The sequence below is a fragment of the Anomaloglossus baeobatrachus genome, unplaced genomic scaffold (assembly GCF_048569485.1).
Source record: "Anomaloglossus baeobatrachus isolate aAnoBae1 unplaced genomic scaffold, aAnoBae1.hap1 Scaffold_319, whole genome shotgun sequence".
Lineage (NCBI taxonomy): Eukaryota > Metazoa > Chordata > Amphibia > Anura > Aromobatidae > Anomaloglossus > Anomaloglossus baeobatrachus.
The window spans coordinates 53363-72683 of record NW_027442587.1 but is presented as its reverse complement, the minus strand read 5'-3'; the positions used below and the strand labels follow the sequence as shown (position 1 = coordinate 72683).

At 46.8% G+C, this 19321-nt stretch overlaps 1 pseudogene; it reads right to left on the bottom strand.

Annotated features, from left to right (window-relative positions):
- Positions 1-14063: 14063 nt before the first annotated feature.
- Positions 14064-14270, bottom strand: LOC142269319 (U2 spliceosomal RNA; annotated as a pseudogene).
- Positions 14271-19321: the final 5051 nt, after the last annotated feature.

The window sequence follows — 19321 nt, the reverse complement described above, 5'->3', positions numbered from 1 at the left end:
GGCACTAGTGGGACTATAGCAAGGTCCAATAGCCACGTATAGGATGCCACTAGGTACACTGAGTGTTTGCTAGTATAATGGCTTACTTATAATTAGTTGGAGTGTGCAACGCAGGCAGATGCGCTCTGCAAATGTCTTGGCACTAGTGGGACTATAGCAAAGTCCAATAGCCACAGATAGGATGCCACTAGGTACACTGAGTGTTTGCTAGTATAATGGCTTACTTATAATTAGTTGGAGTGTGCAACGCAGGCAGATGCGCTCTGCAAATGTCTTGGCACTAGTGGGACTATAGCAAAGTCCAATAGCCACGTATAGGATGCCACTAGGTACACTGAGTGTTTGCTAGTAAAATTGCTTAGTTTAAAAAAGTTGGAGTGTGCAATGCAGGCAGACGTGCTCTGCAAATGTCTTTGCACTAGTGGGACTATAGCAAAGTCCAATAGCCACGTATAGGATGCCACTAGGTACACTGAGTGTTTGCTAGTATAATGGCTAAGTTAAAATTAGTTGGAGTGTGCAACGCAGGCAGATGCGCTCTGCAAATGTCTTGGCACTAGTGGGACTATAGCAAAGTCCAATAGCCACGTATAGGATGCCACTAGGTACACTGAGTGTTTGCTAGTATAATGGCTTACTTATAATTAGTTGGAGTGTGCAACGCAGGCAGATGCGCTCTGCAAATGTCTTGGCACTAGTGGGACTATAGCAAAGTCCAATAGCCACGTATAGGATGCCACTAGGTACACTGAGTGTTTGCTAGTATAATGGCTAAGTTAAAATTAGTTGGAGTGTGCAACGCAGGCAGATGCGCTCTGCAAATGTCTTGGCACTAGTGGGACTATAGCAAAGTCCAATAGCCACGTATAGGATGCCACTAGGTACACTGAGTGTTTGCTAGTATAATGGCTTACTTATAATTAGTTGGAGTGTGCAACGCAGGCAGATGCGCTCTGCAAATGTCTTGGCACTAGTGGGACTATAGCAAAGTCCAATAGCCACGTATAGGATGCCACTAGGTACACTGAGTGTTTGCTAGTATAATGGCTTACTTATAATTAGTTGGAGTGTGCAACGCAGGCAGATGCGCTCTGCAAATGTCTTGGCACTAGTGGGACTATAGCAAAGTCCAATAGCCACAGATAGGATGCCACTAGGTACACTGAGTGTTTGCTAGTATAATGGCTTACTTATAATTAGTTGGAGTGTGCAACGCAGGCAGATGCGCTCTGCAAATGTCTTGGCACTAGTGGGACTATAGCAAGGTCCAATAGCCACGTATAGGATGCCACTAGGTACACTGAGTGTTTGCTAGTATAATGGCTTACTTATAATTAGTTGGAGTGTGCAACGCAGGCAGATGCGCTCTGCAAATGTCTTGGCACTAGTGGGACTATAGCAAAGTCCAATAGCCACGTATAGGATGCCACTAGGTACACTGAGTGTTTGCTAGTATAATGGCTTACTTATAATTACTTGGAGTGTGCAACGCAGGCAGATGCGCTCTGCAAATGTCTTGGCACTAGTGGGACTATAGCAAGGTCCAATAGCCACGTATAGGATGCCACTAGGTACACTGAGTGTTTGCTAGTATAATGGCTTACTTATAATTAGTTGGAGTGTGCAACGCAGGCAGATGCGCTCTGCAAATGTCTTGGCACTAGTGGGACTATAGCAAAGTCCAATAGCCACGTATAGGATGCCACTAGGTACACTGAGTGTTTGCTAGTATAATGGTTAAGTTAAAATTAGTTGGAGTGTGCAACGCAGGCAGATGCGCTCTGCAAATGTCTTGGCACTAGTGGGACTATAGCAAAGTCCAATAGCCACGTATAGGATGCCACTAGGTACACTGAGTGTTTGCTAGTAAAATTGCTTAGTTTAAAAAAGTTGGAGTGTGCAATGCAGGCAGACGTGCTCTGCAAATGTCTTTGCACTAGTGGGACTATAGCAAAGTCCAATAGCCACGTATAGGATGCCACTAGGTACACTGAGTGTTTGCTAGTATAATGGCTTACTTATAATTAGTTGGAGTGTGCAACGCAGGCAGATGCGCTCTGCAAATGTCTTGGCACTAGTGGGACTATAGCAAAGTCCAATAGCCACGTATAGGATGCCACTAGGTACACTGAGTGTTTGCTAGTATAATGGCTAAGTTAAAATTAGTTGGAGTGTGCAACGCAGGCAGATGCGCTCTGCAAATGTCTTGGCACTAGTGGGACTATAGCAAAGTCCAATAGCCACGTATAGGATGCCACTAGGTACACTGAGTGTTTGCTAGTATAATGGCTTACTTATAATTAGTTGGAGTGTGCAACGCAGGCAGATGCGCTCTGCAAATGTCTTGGCACTAGTGGGACTATAGCAAAGTCCAATAGCCACGTATAGGATGCCACTAGGTACACTGAGTGTTTGCTAGTATAATGGCTTACTTATAATTAGTTGGAGTGTGCAACGCAGGCAGATGCGCTCTGCAAATGTCTTGGCACTAGTGGGACTATAGCAAAGTCCAATAGCCACAGATAGGATGCCACTAGGTACACTGAGTGTTTGCTAGTATAATGGCTTACTTATAATTAGTTGGAGTGTGCAACGCAGGCAGATGCGCTCTGCAAATGTCTTGGCACTAGTGGGACTATAGCAAGGTCCAATAGCCACGTATAGGATGCCACTAGGTACACTGAGTGTTTGCTAGTATAATGGCTTACTTATAATTAGTTGGAGTGTGCAACGCAGGCAGATGCGCTCTGCAAATGTCTTGGCACTAGTGGGACTATAGCAAAGTCCAATAGCCACGTATAGGATGCCACTAGGTACACTGAGTGTTTGCTAGTATAATGGCTTACTTATAATTAGTTGGAGTGTGCAACGCAGGCAGATGCGCTCTGCAAATGTCTTGGCACTAGTGGGACTATAGCAAGGTCCAATAGCCACGTATAGGATGCCACTAGGTACACTGAGTGTTTGCTAGTATAATGGCTTACTTATAATTAGTTGGAGTGTGCAACGCAGGCAGATGCGCTCTGCAAATGTCTTGGCACTAGTGGGACTATAGCAAAGTCCAATAGCCACGTATAGGATGCCACTAGGTACACTGAGTGTTTTCTAGTATAATGGTTAAGTTAAAATTAGTTGGAGTGTGCAACGCAGGCAGATGCGCTCTGCAAATGTCTTGGCACTAGTGGGACTATAGCAAAGTCCAATAGCCACGTATAGGATGCCACTAGGTACACTGAGTGTTTGCTAGTAAAATTGCTTAGTTTAAAAAAGTTGGAGTGTGCAATGCAGGCAGACGTGCTCTGCAAATGTCTTTGCACTAGTGGGACTATAGCAAAGTCCAATAGCCACGTATAGGATGCCACTAGGTACACTGAGTGTTTGCTAGTATAATGGCTTACTTATAATTAGTTGGAGTGTGCAACGCAGGCAGATGCGCTCTGCAAATGTCTTGGCACTAGTGGGACTATAGCAAGGTCCAATAGCCACGTATAGGATGCCACTAGGTACACTGAGTGTTTGCTAGTATAATGGCTTACTTATAATTAGTTGGAGTGTGCAACGTAGGCAGATGCGCTCTGCAAATGTCTTGGCACTAGTGGGACTATAGCAAAGTCCAATAGCCACAGATAGGATGCCACTAGGTACACTGAGTGTTTGCTAGTATAATGGACCTGACATTACCTCTCTACTAACCAGAATCCCACAATGTCTGTCTGCTATTTCATCCTTCTTCTCTGTGCGATTCCTAAAACTTAACATGGACAAAACAGAATTCATTGTCTTTCCTCCTCCTCACTCATCTCCTCCAACAAGCCTTTCCATCAAACTCGATGGTTGCTTACTCTCCCCAGTCTCACAAGCTCGTTGCCTTGGAGTGACCCTCGACTCTGCTCTATCCTTCAAGCCACACATCCAAGCCCTCTTCACCTCATGCCGATTACAACTCAAAAACATCTCCCGGATCCGTGCTTTCCTTAACCAAGAATCAGCAAAAACATTAGTGCATGCCCTCATCATCTCCCGCCTCGACTACTGCAACCTCCTGCTCTCTGGCCTCCCTTCCAACACTCTTGCACCCCTCCAATCTATCCTAAACTCTGCGGCCCGCTTAATCCACCTCTCCCCTCGCTACTCCCCAGCCTCGCCACTCTGCCAATCCCTTCACTGGCTTCCCATCACCCAACGACTCCAGTTCAAAACACTAACCATGACATACAAAGCCATGCACAACCTGTCTCCTCCCTACATCTGTGACCTAGTCTCCCGGTACCTACCTGCACGCAACCTCAGATCCTCACAAGATCTCCTTCTCTGCTCCTCCCTTATCTCCTCTTCCCACAATCGCGTACAAGATTTCTCCCGTGCATCCCCCATACTTTGGAATGCTCTACCTCAGCACATCAGACTCTCCCCTACCGTGGAAAGCTTCAAGAGGAACCTCAAGACCCACCTCTTCCAACAAGCCTATAACCTACAACAGCCCTCAGTCCAGTAGACCACTGCGCAACCAGCTCTGTCCTCACCTATTGTACCATCACCCATTCCCTGTAGACTGTAAGCCCTCGCGGGCAGGGTCCTCTCTCCTCCTGTACCAGTCTGTTATGTACTGTTAATGATTGTTGTACGTATACCCTTTCACTTGTAAAGCGCCATGGAATAAATGGCGCTATAATAATAAATAATAATAATAATAATAATAATGGCTTACTTATAATTAGTTGGAGTGTGCAACGCAGGCAGATGCGCTCTGCAAATGTCTTGGCACTAGTGGGACTATAGCAAGGTCCAATAGCCACGTATAGGATGCCACTAGGTACACTGAGTGTTTGCTAGTATAATGGCTTACTTATAATTAGTTGGAGTGTGCAACGCAGGCAGATGCGCTCTGCAAATGTCTTGGCACTAGTGGGACTATAGCAAGGTCCAATAGCCACGTATAGGATGCCACTAGGTACACTGAGTGTTTGCTAGTATAATGGCTTACTTATAATTAGTTGGAGTGTGCAACGCAGGCAGATGCGCTCTGCAAATGTCTTGGCACTAGTGGGACTATAGCAAAGTCCAATAGCCACAGATAGGATGCCACTAGGTACACTGAGTGTTTGCTAGTATAATGGACCTGACATTACCTCTCTACTAACCAGAATCCCACAATGTCTGTCTGCTATTTCATCCTTCTTCTCTGTGCGATTCCTAAAACTTAACATGGACAAAACAGAATTCATTGTCTTTCCTCCTCCTCACTCATCTCCTCCAACAAGCCTTTCCATCAAACTCGATGGTTGCTTACTCTCCCCAGTCTCACAAGCTCGTTGCCTTGGAGTGACCCTCGACTCTGCTCTATCCTTCAAGCCACACATCCAAGCCCTCTTCACCTCATGCCGATTACAACTCAAAAACATCTCCCGGATCCGTGCTTTCCTTAACCAAGAATCAGCAAAAACATTAGTGCATGCCCTCATCATCTCCCGCCTCGACTACTGCAACCTCCTGCTCTCTGGCCTCCCTTCCAACACTCTTGCACCCCTCCAATCTATCCTAAACTCTGCGGCCCGCTTAATCCACCTCTCCCCTCGCTACTCCCCAGCCTCGCCACTCTGCCAATCCCTTCACTGGCTTCCCATCACCCAACGACTCCAGTTCAAAACACTAACCATGACATACAAAGCCATGCACAACCTGTCTCCTCCCTACATCTGTGACCTAGTCTCCCGGTACCTACCTGCACGCAACCTCAGATCCTCACAAGATCTCCTTCTCTGCTCCTCCCTTATCTTCTCTTCCCACAATCGCGTACAAGATTTCTCCCGTGCATCCCCCATACTTTGGAATGCTCTACCTCAGCACATCAGACTCTCCCCTACCGTGGAAAGCTTCAAGAGGAACCTCAAGACCCACCTCTTCCAACAAGCCTATAACCTACAACAGCCCTCAGTCCAGTAGACCACTGCGCAACCAGCTCTGTCCTCACCTATTGTACCATCACCCATTCCCTGTAGACTGTAAGCCCTCGCGGGCAGGGTCCTCTCTCCTCCTGTACCAGTCTGTTATGTACTGTTAATGATTGTTGTACGTATACCCTTTCACTTGTAAAGCGCCATGGAATAAATGGCGCTATAATAATAAATAATAATAATAATTATAATAATGGCTTACTTATAATTAGTTGGAGTGTGCAACGCAGGCAGATGCGCTCTGCAAATGTCTTGGCACTAGTGGGACTATAGCAAGGTCCAATAGCCACGTATAGGATGCCACTAGGTACACTGAGTGTTTGCTAGTATAATGGCTTACTTATAATTAGTTGGAGTGTGCAACGCAGGCAGATGCGCTCTGCAAATGTCTTGGCACTAGTGGGACTATAGCAAGGTCCAATAGCCACGTATAGGATGCCACTAGGTACACTGAGTGTTTGCTAGTATAATGGCTTACTTATAATTAGTTGGAGTGTGCAACGCAGGCAGATGCGCTCTGCAAATGTCTTGGCACTAGTGGGACTATAGCAAAGTCCAATAGCCACAGATAGGATGCCACTAGGTACACTGAGTGTTTGCTAGTATAATGGCTTACTTATAATTAGTTGGAGTGTGCAACGCAGGCAGATGCGCTCTGCAAATGTCTTGGCACTAGTGGGACTATAGCAAAGTCCAATAGCCACGTATAGGATGCCACTAGGTACACTGAGTGTTTGCTAGTAAAATTGCTTAGTTTAAAAAAGTTGGAGTGTGCAATGCAGGCAGACGTGCTCTGCAAATGTCTTTGCACTAGTGGGACTATAGCAAAGTCCAATAGCCACAGATAGGATGCCACTAGGTACACTGAGTGTTTGCTAGTATAATGGCTTACTTATAATTAGTTGGAGTGTGCAACGCAGGCAGATGCGCTCTGCAAATGTCTTGGCACTAGTGGGACTATAGCAAAGTCCAATAGCCACGTATAGGATGCCACTAGGTACACTGAGTGTTTGCTAGTATAATGGCTAAGTTAAAATTAGTTGGAGTGTGCAACGCAGGCAGATGCGCTCTGCAAATGTCTTGGCACTAGTGGGACTATAGCAAAGTCCAATAGCCACGTATAGGATGCCACTAGGTACACTGAGTGTTTGCTAGTAAAATTGCTTAGTTTAAAAAAGTTGGAGTGTGCAATGCAGGCAGACGTGCTCTGCAAATGTCTTTGCACTAGTGGGACTATAGCAAAGTCCAATAGCCACAGATAGGATGCCACTAGGTACACTGAGTGTTTGCTAGTATAATGGCTTAGTTATAATGAGTTGGAGTGTGCAGAGGATAGGAGGGTACAGTGGCAGGATTGTGGTGCTCTGGGTAGAGGAATGGAAGCCTGCCTTTCTATTCCCTCCTAATGGTGAAATGCAGGGAGGAAATCCCTGACCTTGGCTACACAGATGCTGTTGCTGTTTGCAGGACCTGTCACCTATGGCTCTCTGACCCTGCCGGTTTGAGTCCTTAAAAGGACTGCTATAAAGTGCTCTCCCTATGCTGTCTAACGCTGTGTATGCAGCGCATACAGCTGTATCGGCTATAGGACTCAGGAGGACGGAGCTGCGACAGTGATGTCTGACACCAAAGACGCAGAAGGCAGATAATGGCGTCCGTGAAGAAAATGTCCGGTTTTATAATGCAGGGACATGTGACATGCAGATCCTATCACACATGCCGTTGCTTCTCTGGCTCAAAGTCAACTTAGCTGTGTGTGTGTCTGTGATTGGCTGACATGCTGGCCCGCCCCACAAGACGCGCGCACTTAGGGAAGGAAGACAAGAAAAAAAAAAAAAAAATGGCGATCGCCATTATAGAAACAGCAGTGATCTGAAGGCGCTGTTCACGCACACTATACACTGAAATGTGATAATAGTTTGATTCACAGAGTGACTTACACTATTACAGCAGAAACCAAGCTATGATTTAGCTGTTTTTTGGCTGCTAGAACCGTTCTCGAACGTTTCTAGAACTATCGAGCTTTTGCAAAAAACTCGAGTTCTAGTTCGATCTAGAACATGCCCCAAAATCACTCGAGCCTAGAACTGGAGAACCACGAACCACGAACCGCGCTCAACTCTATCCAGGAGCTTTGGTTCCCTGAGTTTCCAATAGCAAATGTCTAGAAAAAACTCTGTCCATTGGCACAGCTCAGCAAGAAAACGAGAAGACCGAGAAGATATATTTCATTTATCTTAATGCCACCTTCTTAACAGCACTAAACCCTTCTATTATGTCCCTTAGCCTTTTGAGCTTATCCTCTGGTAAGCGGAAGACCATGCCTCTGGTATCGATCTCAGTGCCTAAAAACTGTATTATAGTAGCCAATCAGAATACAAAAGGATGCATAGGAAGCGTGACTTTATTTCAATATTTTAAAACAATCCAATAAAATGAAGAAAAGTCACTCATACAAGATCCACAGAAGTTGTATAATACATACATAAATCAAAACACTATAAGGCCTGTTTCACACGTCAGTGATTCTGGTACGTTTGTGCTTTTTTTTAAACATAACAGAATCACTGAGATACGCAGATCCATTATAATGAATGGGTCTGCTCACACATCAGTGATTTTTCACTGCACGTGTCTCCGTGCGGCGTACCCGCGTGTCCGTGATTGCTGCACGGAGACATGTCCATTTTTTTCTGGCATCACTGATAGGATGTCCATAAGGTGGCAGCAGAGCATAACAGAAAAAGGTGCCTATTGTGCACTGAAAAGACCCAATGTGATGCACCAGACATATAGAGCCCTAATGGATTCACAAATATAAGATATATCATGAATGACTACTGCATAATGAACGCTAGCATGAAAAAAGAAAGGAATCCATAAAAATAAATAATAAATGGTGCACATATGTTAGAGCCCCACCGAAGGACAAAAAAAGTCTGATGGAAATAGAGAGCATATAGGAACAATAAGAATGTGCAACAGAGAGGAAGGTGAGAATGCAGGATCAATCACTGCCTGTCAGATATTAATAATCAGGGAAATAACTCTGGAGCAGACGCACAAATTAGGGTCTTACCTGGTAAGGTAACAAATAATTAATAGTAGTTGCACTCACCTATTAAGGTTGTGCCAGTCACAACCCCTAAATGCACGTTACAAATGGCGACAGCCGCAGCCCCTAGTAGAAGAGCAATAACGTATAGGAGGAAAATCGGGTGCGTGCCGCGCTGTCACCAAAGGAAACTGATGTTAATTATTTCATCTCTTTATTCTTTTTTCCGGTCAATGTGTTTCAGAGATCACTGTCTCCTTCATCAGGGCAAAAAAAGAACAGTATGCAATCAAAGGAGGAAGAACCTCTATATATACACATATGGAGCTACGTCAGAGGACTGACTGCTGTATTTCAAATACTGCCGGGATGGTCAACTGTTACAATACCGGCCATAAAAGTTCTCAAGTGATATATTGAGAAACATTTATAAAATCACTGGGGTATAGTGTTTCAAATTTCATCAGCTTTTTGAGACAAAAATCAGAAAAAGAAGAAGAAGAAGGACAAAATGAAAAAAAGAAAAAAAAGAAGAAAAAAAAAACAAAAAGGGAGCATTGAGCTCCAGACCCTGTATTGAGTCTTAGAAGTGTAGTGACAAGTGCATCTGTCCACAACCCTGTAAGGGTGAACGGGATGACGGACAAGAAAAATTATGTTCGTGGCAAAAAATGGTGGTGTTGCTATATAAAATTGCATTAAGAATAAAGAAAGGAAAAATTTCTTTATAAAAGTAGTGAAGAAAAAAGTGGAAAAAAGGGGAGTGTAAGCCATTTTACTAATAAATAGTGATGAGCGAGCATGCTTGTTACTACTCGGTACTCGCACGAGTATCACTGTACTCGGTCTACTCGACGGGGACCGAGTAATCTCGCGATACTCGTGCTGTACTCGTGGTCTTCATCCCTGCATGTTGGCGCTCTTTTGAGAGCCAGCCCTCATGCAGGGATTGGCTGGCAGACCACTGCAATGCCACAGCCCTGTTAGTTGTGGAATTGCAGTGATTGGCCGGCCTGCACAGCGTGACCGAGCCTTTATACCGGCGGGCGCGCTGTGCTCTGCTCACAGCTATCCAGACAGTCAGTGCAGGGAGAGGGTCGCTGCTTCAGGGAAAGGTTTGCGGCCCTTTATAGCTATTTCCGTAGCAGGGCTGCAAACAGTGTGACCAAAAGTCCTTCTCAGGACTATTCTAGTTGTATACAGGCAGGCAGGGTATAGCCAGGTCGGAGTACAGTAGCAGAGTCCTTCTCAGGACTATTGTTGCTGTATACAGGCAGGGTATAGCCAGGTTGGAATACAGGCTAGTGACCAAAAGAGTCCTTGTCAGGACTATTGTAGCAGTATACAGGCAGGCAGGCAGGCAGGCAGGCAGGGTATATAGCCATTCCTAGTGGTGACCGTATACCAGCCTTCATCATATCTGGGGCTGGTGTACACAGTCTAAAACAGTCCTGATAGTGTCAGACTTCTCAGCAATTGTCGCTCCTAAAACCTGTTAGGTTCTTAGTGCGTCCGTGCTTGCATTTAAAAACCGCACGTGTGTGCCTGTCGGTGGCAGCGTACAGGTGCACTTGTGTGCGTTTTTACCAAACTATTATATAACGCACAAGTGTAGTGTATAATACACGTCAGTCAGCAGTGGCTGATAGTGTCAGAGTTCTCGTCATTAATTTTTGCTCCTAAAACCTGTGTTAGGTTCTTAGTGCGTCCGTGCTTGCATTTAAAAACCGCACGTGTGTGCCTGTCGGTGGCAGCGTACAGGTGCACTTGTGTGCGTTTTTACCAAACTATTATATAACGCACAAGTGTAGTGTATAATACACGTCAGTCAGCAGTGGCTGATAGTGTCAGAGTTCTCGTCATTAATTTTTGCTCCTAAAACCTGTGTTAGGTTCTTAGTGCGTCCGTGCTTGCATTTAAAAACCGCACGTGTGTGCCTGTCGGTGGCAGCGTACAGGTGCACTTGTGTGCGTTTTTACCAAACTATTATATAACGCACAAGTGTAGTGTATAATACACGTCAGTCAGCAGTGGCTGATAGTGTCAGAGTTCTCGTCATTAATTTTTGCTCCTAAAACCTGTGTTAGGTTCTTAGTGCGTCCGTGCTTGCATTTAAAAACCGCACGTGTGTGCCTGTCGGTGGCAGCGTACAGGTGCACTTGTGTGCGTTTTTACCAAACTATTATATAACGCACAAGTGTAGTGTATAATACACGTCAGTCAGCAGTGGCTGATAGTGTCAGAGTTCTCGTCATTAATTTTTGCTCCTAAAACCTGTTAGGTTCTTAGTGCGTCCGTGCTTGCATTTAAAAACCGCACGTGTGTGCCTGTCGGTGGCAGCGTACAGGTGCACAATTTGCACAAACTTTGATATAACGCCCAAGTCTAGTGAATACACGTCAGCACAGCATTGCAAAATGCGCAAGGGCGTTGGCAAGGAACAAGGAAGTGGACGTGATGGTGGTGCAGGCAGAGGCCGAGGTCGTGGGCAAGCTCTAATTTTGCCACAACAAAGGGCCACATCTAGTCGCTCGCACATCCTGTCCCAAATTCTTGGGGACCGCAGCAGTACACCGCTCTTGAACCAAGACCAGTGTCAACAGGTTGTTAGTTGGATAGCGGATAATGCTTCCAGTCAGATTGGCACCACCACAAACACTCTGTCTTCCACACGGTCAAGTGTCAGTAGCCGTGATACTGCACCGCACATTTCAGAACCTGATCCTCCTTCCTACCACAAGGCTGAGTACACGTCCTCGGACATTAATGATCCCACACTTGGACACTCGGAAGAGCTGTTCACATTTCCATTCGCACATTCTGGCCTCTCGCCAGCTCATGTTGAAGTGGGTCATGAGGAGATCGTATGTACAGATGGCCAAATATTTGAGCAGCCACGTTCTCACGAAGTTGGCAACGTGTCTCAACAAGGGGTGGACGATGATGAGACACAATTGTCAGGAAGTCAGGAGGAGGAGCAGGGTGCGGAAGAGGAAGACGACGTGGTGGATGATCCAGTAACTGACCCAACCTGGCAGGAGGATATGCAGAGCGAGGACAGCAGTGCACAGGGGGAGGGAGGCGTAGCATCCCAACAGGCAGTAAGAAGCAGGGTGGTGGCTCCAGGCAGAAGTCAGGCAACCGTTCCCCGGAACAACAACACGACACAAGGTGCCTGTACAAATGTTAGGTCTTCCCGAGTCTGGCAGTTTTTTAAGTTGGATCCAGATGATTCTAAAAAGGCCATTTGCAACACCTGCCGTGCCAGCATCAGCAGGGGTACCAAAACTAGCAGCCTGACCACCACCAGCATGATCAGGCACATGTCAGCCAAGCACCCGACTTTGTGGGAAGTACAACAGAGTCGAGGAGCAGTGCTTGCTAATGTCACTGCTACGTCTTCGCTGGTTGTGCATGCGAGCCAATCCCCTGTCCATGCTGCCTGCGAACAAGCCTCCTCCGGTCCTGCACCTGCAGTTGCCTACTCAGAAATAACACCATCATCAAGCACGTCCTTGTCCCAGCGCAGCGTTCAGTTATCCATTCAGCAAACCTTTGAACGCAGGCGCAAATACACTGCCAACACCCCACATGGGCGCCCTGGACAAGCCAGGTCGTCACAGGTACTACACCAACACACTCTACACTCCGGCTAGGCACACCGAAGCTAAACACAAATCCTAGTTGCCTTCCTCCAGGGGCTGATGTCCACACCAGGGGGTGGGCCAGGCGGTTGATCCCACCCACCAGGCTAGGAGTCGCCGTAAAACCGGTCAAATCCGTTAGCGACAGGAACCTCCAGGGTTTCCCAGCAGTCAAGACCCGATTGAAGGCAACAGCTCACACCGTAGAGGGAAGCACAGTCACCGCCAAGGCTACAGTTCCCAGGGCCAGAGCCTGCGGGCAAAAGGGGCTCCCTCAGCATCCATCCAAGCTGGGGAGCGGGTTACCGGTGGGAAGCCCGCTAGATTTTGGGGGAATAAAAGGGGTCCAACACCACATCCCCACAGGTGCACACCCACCCATCAAAGAGAGCTATAAGCCAATACCACCTTCACATTGCCAGTGTACCAAGTACATGTTGAGCAACATGAAGGCGGCTGGGGTTATTTGTGACAGTTGTAGCCTTTGGGCAGCTCTGTTGATCCTGTTAAAAAAGAAGGACGGCACCACTCCCCGTATTGAGGAATCGCTAGCTGCATTGAGAACTGCAAATTATTTTTCTACCCTTGATCTCACTAGTCACTATTGGCAAGTGTCCGTTGCTGAGGCAGACCGGGAGAAGACCGCCTTCGCCACCCCTATGGGTCTCTGCGAGTTCAAAAGCATGCCCTTCGAGCTGTGCAATGCGCCAGGAACCTTCCAGAGGCTGATGGAATGCTGCTTGGGACAAGATTTTAGGGTGTATAAAAAGGGAGATTAGATCCCGTGATCCCAACGTATTGTTACACCTCTATAAATCACTTGTAAGGCTACATCTGGAATATGGGAACCAGTTTTGGGCTCCACATTTTAATAAGGACATTCAGAAGTTAGAGTCAGTTCAAAGGTGGGCAACTAGACTACTACAAGGAATGGAAGGCCTCCCATATGATGACAAGTTGAAAAAGTTATTAAGTGATTATTGGCTGCAATGGGGCTTTCTGGCTGGTGCCAGCCTCTCTTCTTAGCACACAGGAACCACAATCCCTACACCATGCTTCAATGGATTCTCTCATCCCAGCCCAGTAAAACTACATATTTTACACAGTCATAAGCAGCCAAAAGGGATCTATTCTATTCAATTGCAAATGATCTAGATAAGACTGAGAATAAGATACTGCACGGGACATAGCAGAGTTGGTCAAGTTGAGTGGAGATGAGTTTGCTATTTGGCACAGCTTTTTGCATCAATAAAGCAAGTAAAAGGTGTGAAAGATAAAAAAAAGGGTGAAAGTGTGAAAAGTGAATTGGCCAAATTGAGGTGCATATAAAGTTTTTGCTTTCTTTCAATTAACTAATGGGGCTCATTTGAATCAGGTGAATTGAGTTCTGCTTTTGGAAACTGGGTTAAGAAGGGGTGCACCGGTCCTGGAGGTACTGCAATACCAGGTCAATGCGTGCAGTGGACAGAGCAAGATTTTTTCCATCTCCTTGTTCTAAAAATCCATTTAATATATGGTCCCCAGAGAGGGGACGTATCAGATATTAAACAGATAAGAACAGATTTAATTTTTTTTTTTTTCTGTTTATCAGTAGGACTTCAAAATAACAAAGGTGATCGCCTCCCGTTGCCTGGGAACCGTCCAGGCACAAGAGGGCTATGTGTCACCAGAAGGCGCACACACTTCCTCAAGGCCGGCAGACGTGCAATCCCAGGCACCTTCCAGTACCGACCAAGGTAGCGTCCTCCGAAACTACACTTGATCTTAGCCAAAAGGCCGAGAAGCTATAACCCGAATTGGTTACGGCCTTGAGTGGCACCCTGGCCTATACCGGACACATCTTAGGGAGAGGGAGACAAACCCACGCCTACAGAAGACATTTTGTCACCCAAGCCAACCCTTGAAAAGGCTGTTTTGCAGAGCAAAAACAAGAAGAATGGTGCTTTTTGCAGCCGCCGCCCACTGCAATGAATCTGAATAACTCCTCCTTTTGGACACAAGCACCTCCCCTCCCCCTTGCAGTCTTTCCAATTCATGATACAAAAAGACGGACGGACAGGACAGGACAGGACAGGCTGCCTGACTTTCCGTCACTGCCACCCTTTGCCATCCTTGCCCGTAGAAAGCCCTTTCATCATCCCCAAACCCTAATCTTTTCCCTTCCCTTCCCAGATGCGTCTCACTCCCTTTCATTAGGAAGTGAGCGCAGCCTTTTCTCCGTTCTGCACATGCGCGACGTTAAACACAAATGCGCAGGCGTGCGTTCCATTACCCTCACTGCATTCCACTCCCATACAGGAAGTGGGCGCAGCTATTACTACGGTCGCACATAAAAGAACCCACGGCCACCACTGCACATAGCTGACTCCACCACAGGACACCCACTTCTACACCAACGCAGGTAAGACAGGATCGGCACCTCTATGCTCCCGTTACAATCAGGCTCAGTCACCATGTGATAACGCTCTCAACTCTTTAGTTGCAGGCTCCCCTTGCTTCACCTCCACTGGCTGTGCTGCCATTTCCTCTCCCACCTGGAAGGTATACTTTATTCCACTATTTTCCTGTTTCTCTCTTCCCCCTTTTCCCATAACCTACTTTTATCTGCATTTGTGGGGTATCTATATGCTATTTACATCATAGTTTTATTCATTAATATGGAAGGGAAGAGTGCCCATGAGAGTGTTGAACTGCGGAGAGCAAGAGATTAAGCTGCTCCGATTTGCCACCATTGATAAGCTGTTCTCAGTAGATACACATGCTATCCAAACAGCAGCATCCACCATTGCTTCAGCCCACCCATTCAGTGACAGCTCACCAAGTCAGCCAGAGGAGTGGTGTAAGGAATTACACGTAGGCACTGACTCCACACCTTCACATCACAAGAAGGGGGTCTACAGGCTAGTGCAAGAATACGAGCAAGTCTTCAGCAAACATCCGCTAGACTTTTGAAGAATAAAAGGGGTCAAACACTACATCCCCACAAGTGCACACCCACCCATCAAAGAGAGATATAAGCCAAAACTACCTGCACATTACCAGTGTACCAAGGACATGTTGAGCAACATGAAGGAGGCTGGGGTTATCCGTGACAGTTGTAGCCTCTGGGCAGCTCCGTTGGTCCTGTTAAAGAAGAAGGACAGCACCACTCCCCTGTATTGAGGAATAGCTAGCTGCATTGAGAACTGCAAATTATTTTTCTACCCTTGATCTCACTAGTCGCTATTGGCAAGTGTCCGTTGCTGAGGCAGACCGGGAGAAGACCGCCTTTGCCACCCCGATGGGTCTCTGCGAGTTCAAAAGCATGCCCTTCGAGCTGTGCAATTTGCCAGGAACCTTCCAGAGGCTGATGGAATGCTGCTTGGGACACCGAAACTTTGAAACGGTACTGCTATACCTTTATGATGTTATTGTTTATTCTAAAGCAAACAAGATTTTAGGGTGTATAAAAAGGGAGATTAGATCCGGTGATCCCAACGTATTGTTACCCCTCTATAAATCACTTGTAAGGCCACATCTGGAATATGGGGTAAAGTCCTGAGCAGGTTGATAACCATTGGTTTGAGCATGGTAGGGTGTAGTGCGCATCTTCCTGCATCGGTAAAAGCTGCAGAAGTCCTTGAAGATTTCCGCTTCAAAGGCTGTGCCTTGATCTGTGAGGACTCTCTCTGAGTAGCCATGAGGTCTGCATAAGTGTGCTTGGAAGACCTTCGCTGCAGTATGGGCCATTAGATCTTTGACTTGTACCACAACCATAAATCTCGAGTAGTTGTCTACCATCGTAAGTGCATACGTGAGCTCGCCTCGATATTCTGCAACAAAACTCCCTTTTTCGATTTCAGTTTCAGCAAACACTCCTCTTCCTGTAGAAAATATTTATCATTACCTAAGACAGTCATTCTAATGCATGACAATATTAAGGCAATTTAGTTAAAACTTGTTTTAACTCACCTTTAAGGGGATTGATGTATTTCATGGTCAATCCAGGTTTGTCAGTGATGGCACTGACATAATGTATGGCGTCTTTTTCGGGCGTTATCCTTTGCCTTTTCATTGTGAAAATCCAGTTGCCTATATCAAAGCAAATTCTACTACTTGTAAAGTATGCAGAAAATGAAATGTAGAACATATAACATCAACTGCTTAGGAACGCATCATAGGTTAGTACTTAAAAGGATATTGTCATGTTCTAGTCATAATGCAAGCTGGACATTTTTCATGTTACCCTGTAATCGCCGGCCTGTTCTAATGCTCACAAGCCAAGATATAGGCTCAGCTGCTAAGGCTTCCCTCTGCCTTCTGAATGAAACTTGAATATGTCTGGGTCACTGTGTATATAGCAGGTGCTCAGAAAAAATAAGAGTCAATTCAATAGAAATAGCTCTGGCACACTATAGTGATCAATAACGTAAGAAAAGAACTCTTGGAATGCTGAAAATTCTTTATTTGTGCAAAAGGATAATTCATCCAACGTTTCGACCTTGTTTTTAGGTCTTTATCAAGGATAAAGTTATCTAAGATCATAAAGGGTTACAAAACCATATAAACACGTAATTAGTACATAGTACAACATAACAGTACAATATATTGCTACTTGAGAGTACAATGGGTCAAATGACCATGATGCACATACAAAAAATTTTTCCAAAGCCATAGTGAAAACATTTGTACTGAGGAAAGAAAATTTCCACATGACCTATCTGGAGAAACATTCTGGATCAAACAACCAAAAATAGTCAAGCAGGTAAATACACACCTATATGGATAACAGGATGATATGTGTTCAATTGTATAGCGTCATTGCCATTAAGGTACAAATGGAAAACTTGCAATCCTATATAGTGAAGGAAATGAACACATATCATATCAAAGAACACAGGAACATGGGTGTGAGAAAAACCTCAATGTTTATACTTTGTTCTTTATAATGGTGTGAACATGTATATGTCTCAGTACCTTATGCACTTGAGAATTCTAGTGAGTAGATCATGAAAGCCTATTTCAGAACTGGAATCGGTAAATAATTGTAGGTGGAATCTAAATGAAAAGATGGTACAAGTGTTATCATGACACGTGGGCTATAACACAATGAGGGGCACTGCAGCCAGAAACTTGAGATGCTGCCCCCTGACTGCTGGCCCCTATGCATGTTTAAATAGAGGTCTCCCCCTAGAAAGACACTGACCTGCCGCCCCCGCCTCCTGTGGTGTGACTGGCCTAAGCCCCGCCTCCTGGATACATATCACCGTGCTGCCCAGCTTCCAGCCTCTCGGCTGCAGGACCCGGACCTGTTTGGGCAGCCGGACACAGGGACCCGCTCCTGGAGGCGGTAAGAGAGCTATCAGCAGGGAGGTAAGCGTTTCAGCTCACAGCACTGTTAGCTGTGAGCGGCTCCCTCTATGCTGAGGCACAAGCGATGTGTGACCGGTGAGCGCGGCGTTCTAAGGGAACTACCCGCCCGCTGGTCCGCTTGTGCTCGCCATTATTTAACAACCTCACCCCCCCCCCTCCCCCCACCCCCCCCCCCTCCTCCCACCCCCACCCTCCTCCCCTAAAATCAGCATGGAGGAAAGCGTTCTGCTCACGGCGCTGTTTGCTATGAGCGGCTCCCTCCCTGCTGAGGCTCAAGCTACGTGCGCCGGCGAGCGGCGTTCTGAGGGAACTACCCGCCCGCCGGTCAGCTTGAGCCGCCATTAAGTTTGAAAAAGAGCGCTTCGCGCTCTTTGTCATTGGCCCCGCCCACCCGCCGCCCAGCAACCGCCGACCAGACACCGTCGCCAGTGCCGAGGAGGAGCTGGGTAGGGCTGTGTGCGCTCTGCACGGCACCTAAAAGGTGTGCCTCAGAGCGCAGCTGAAAAGCTCCGTTCTGAGGCGCATGGTGCCGGTAGAGAACGTGCGCTCAGCCTGCAGCTCCTGCCATAGACAGAGCAGGAGCTGCCGGCAAAGCGCACGGAAGTGACATGTCACTTCTTAGAACACAGCGATTCGGGCAACAGCTGAATCGCTGCGTTCTACTATGCAACGTGCGTACGGCCTCTACACAGTCTCCATAGACTGTGCAGGGGACGCAGGACGCATGAATTAGGCACACAGCCTAATTGAAGTGCAGACTCAGTGCAGTCCCTGTCACAGCGCAGGTTGGAGGCACGGTAGGGGAGAATCTAGTATGCAGGCACTAACCTGCAAGAGTCAAATCACCCCATCCCACACGCACTGAACTTCCCCTCCCCTCCGTTTGTATGCCCCGGGAATGCCAAGGGGGCTAGCCTGGGAATGAACCAGGGACCATGTGGGTCTCCCAGTGAGCGGGCGGGTTAAGGGATTCTGTTAGGACTTCAATGTTCAAATTGAGGGGGGCTGGTAGTGAACAGGGGCAAGAAGCAACAGTCAGCAGGTGGCGTGTTTTCCCTCCTGCTGATACCACACCTACACCAAGCCCCCTCCCAGGCCAAAACACACTCCATTTGACATTATGACAATGGTGACTGTTAACAGCCCCGCCCCGTTGTCACACAGGGGATTTCAGCATGTTATGGCGGCGGTGGGTGCGGTGCCGACTATCGCGTTGTACGGTCATGTGCAGGGGTCACGGTAGCAAGCTTTGGCATGGGTAGCCACCATGTCCGGAGTCTGTCATCTTAACCCTTGGATAGGTGTGAGCGTCGTCG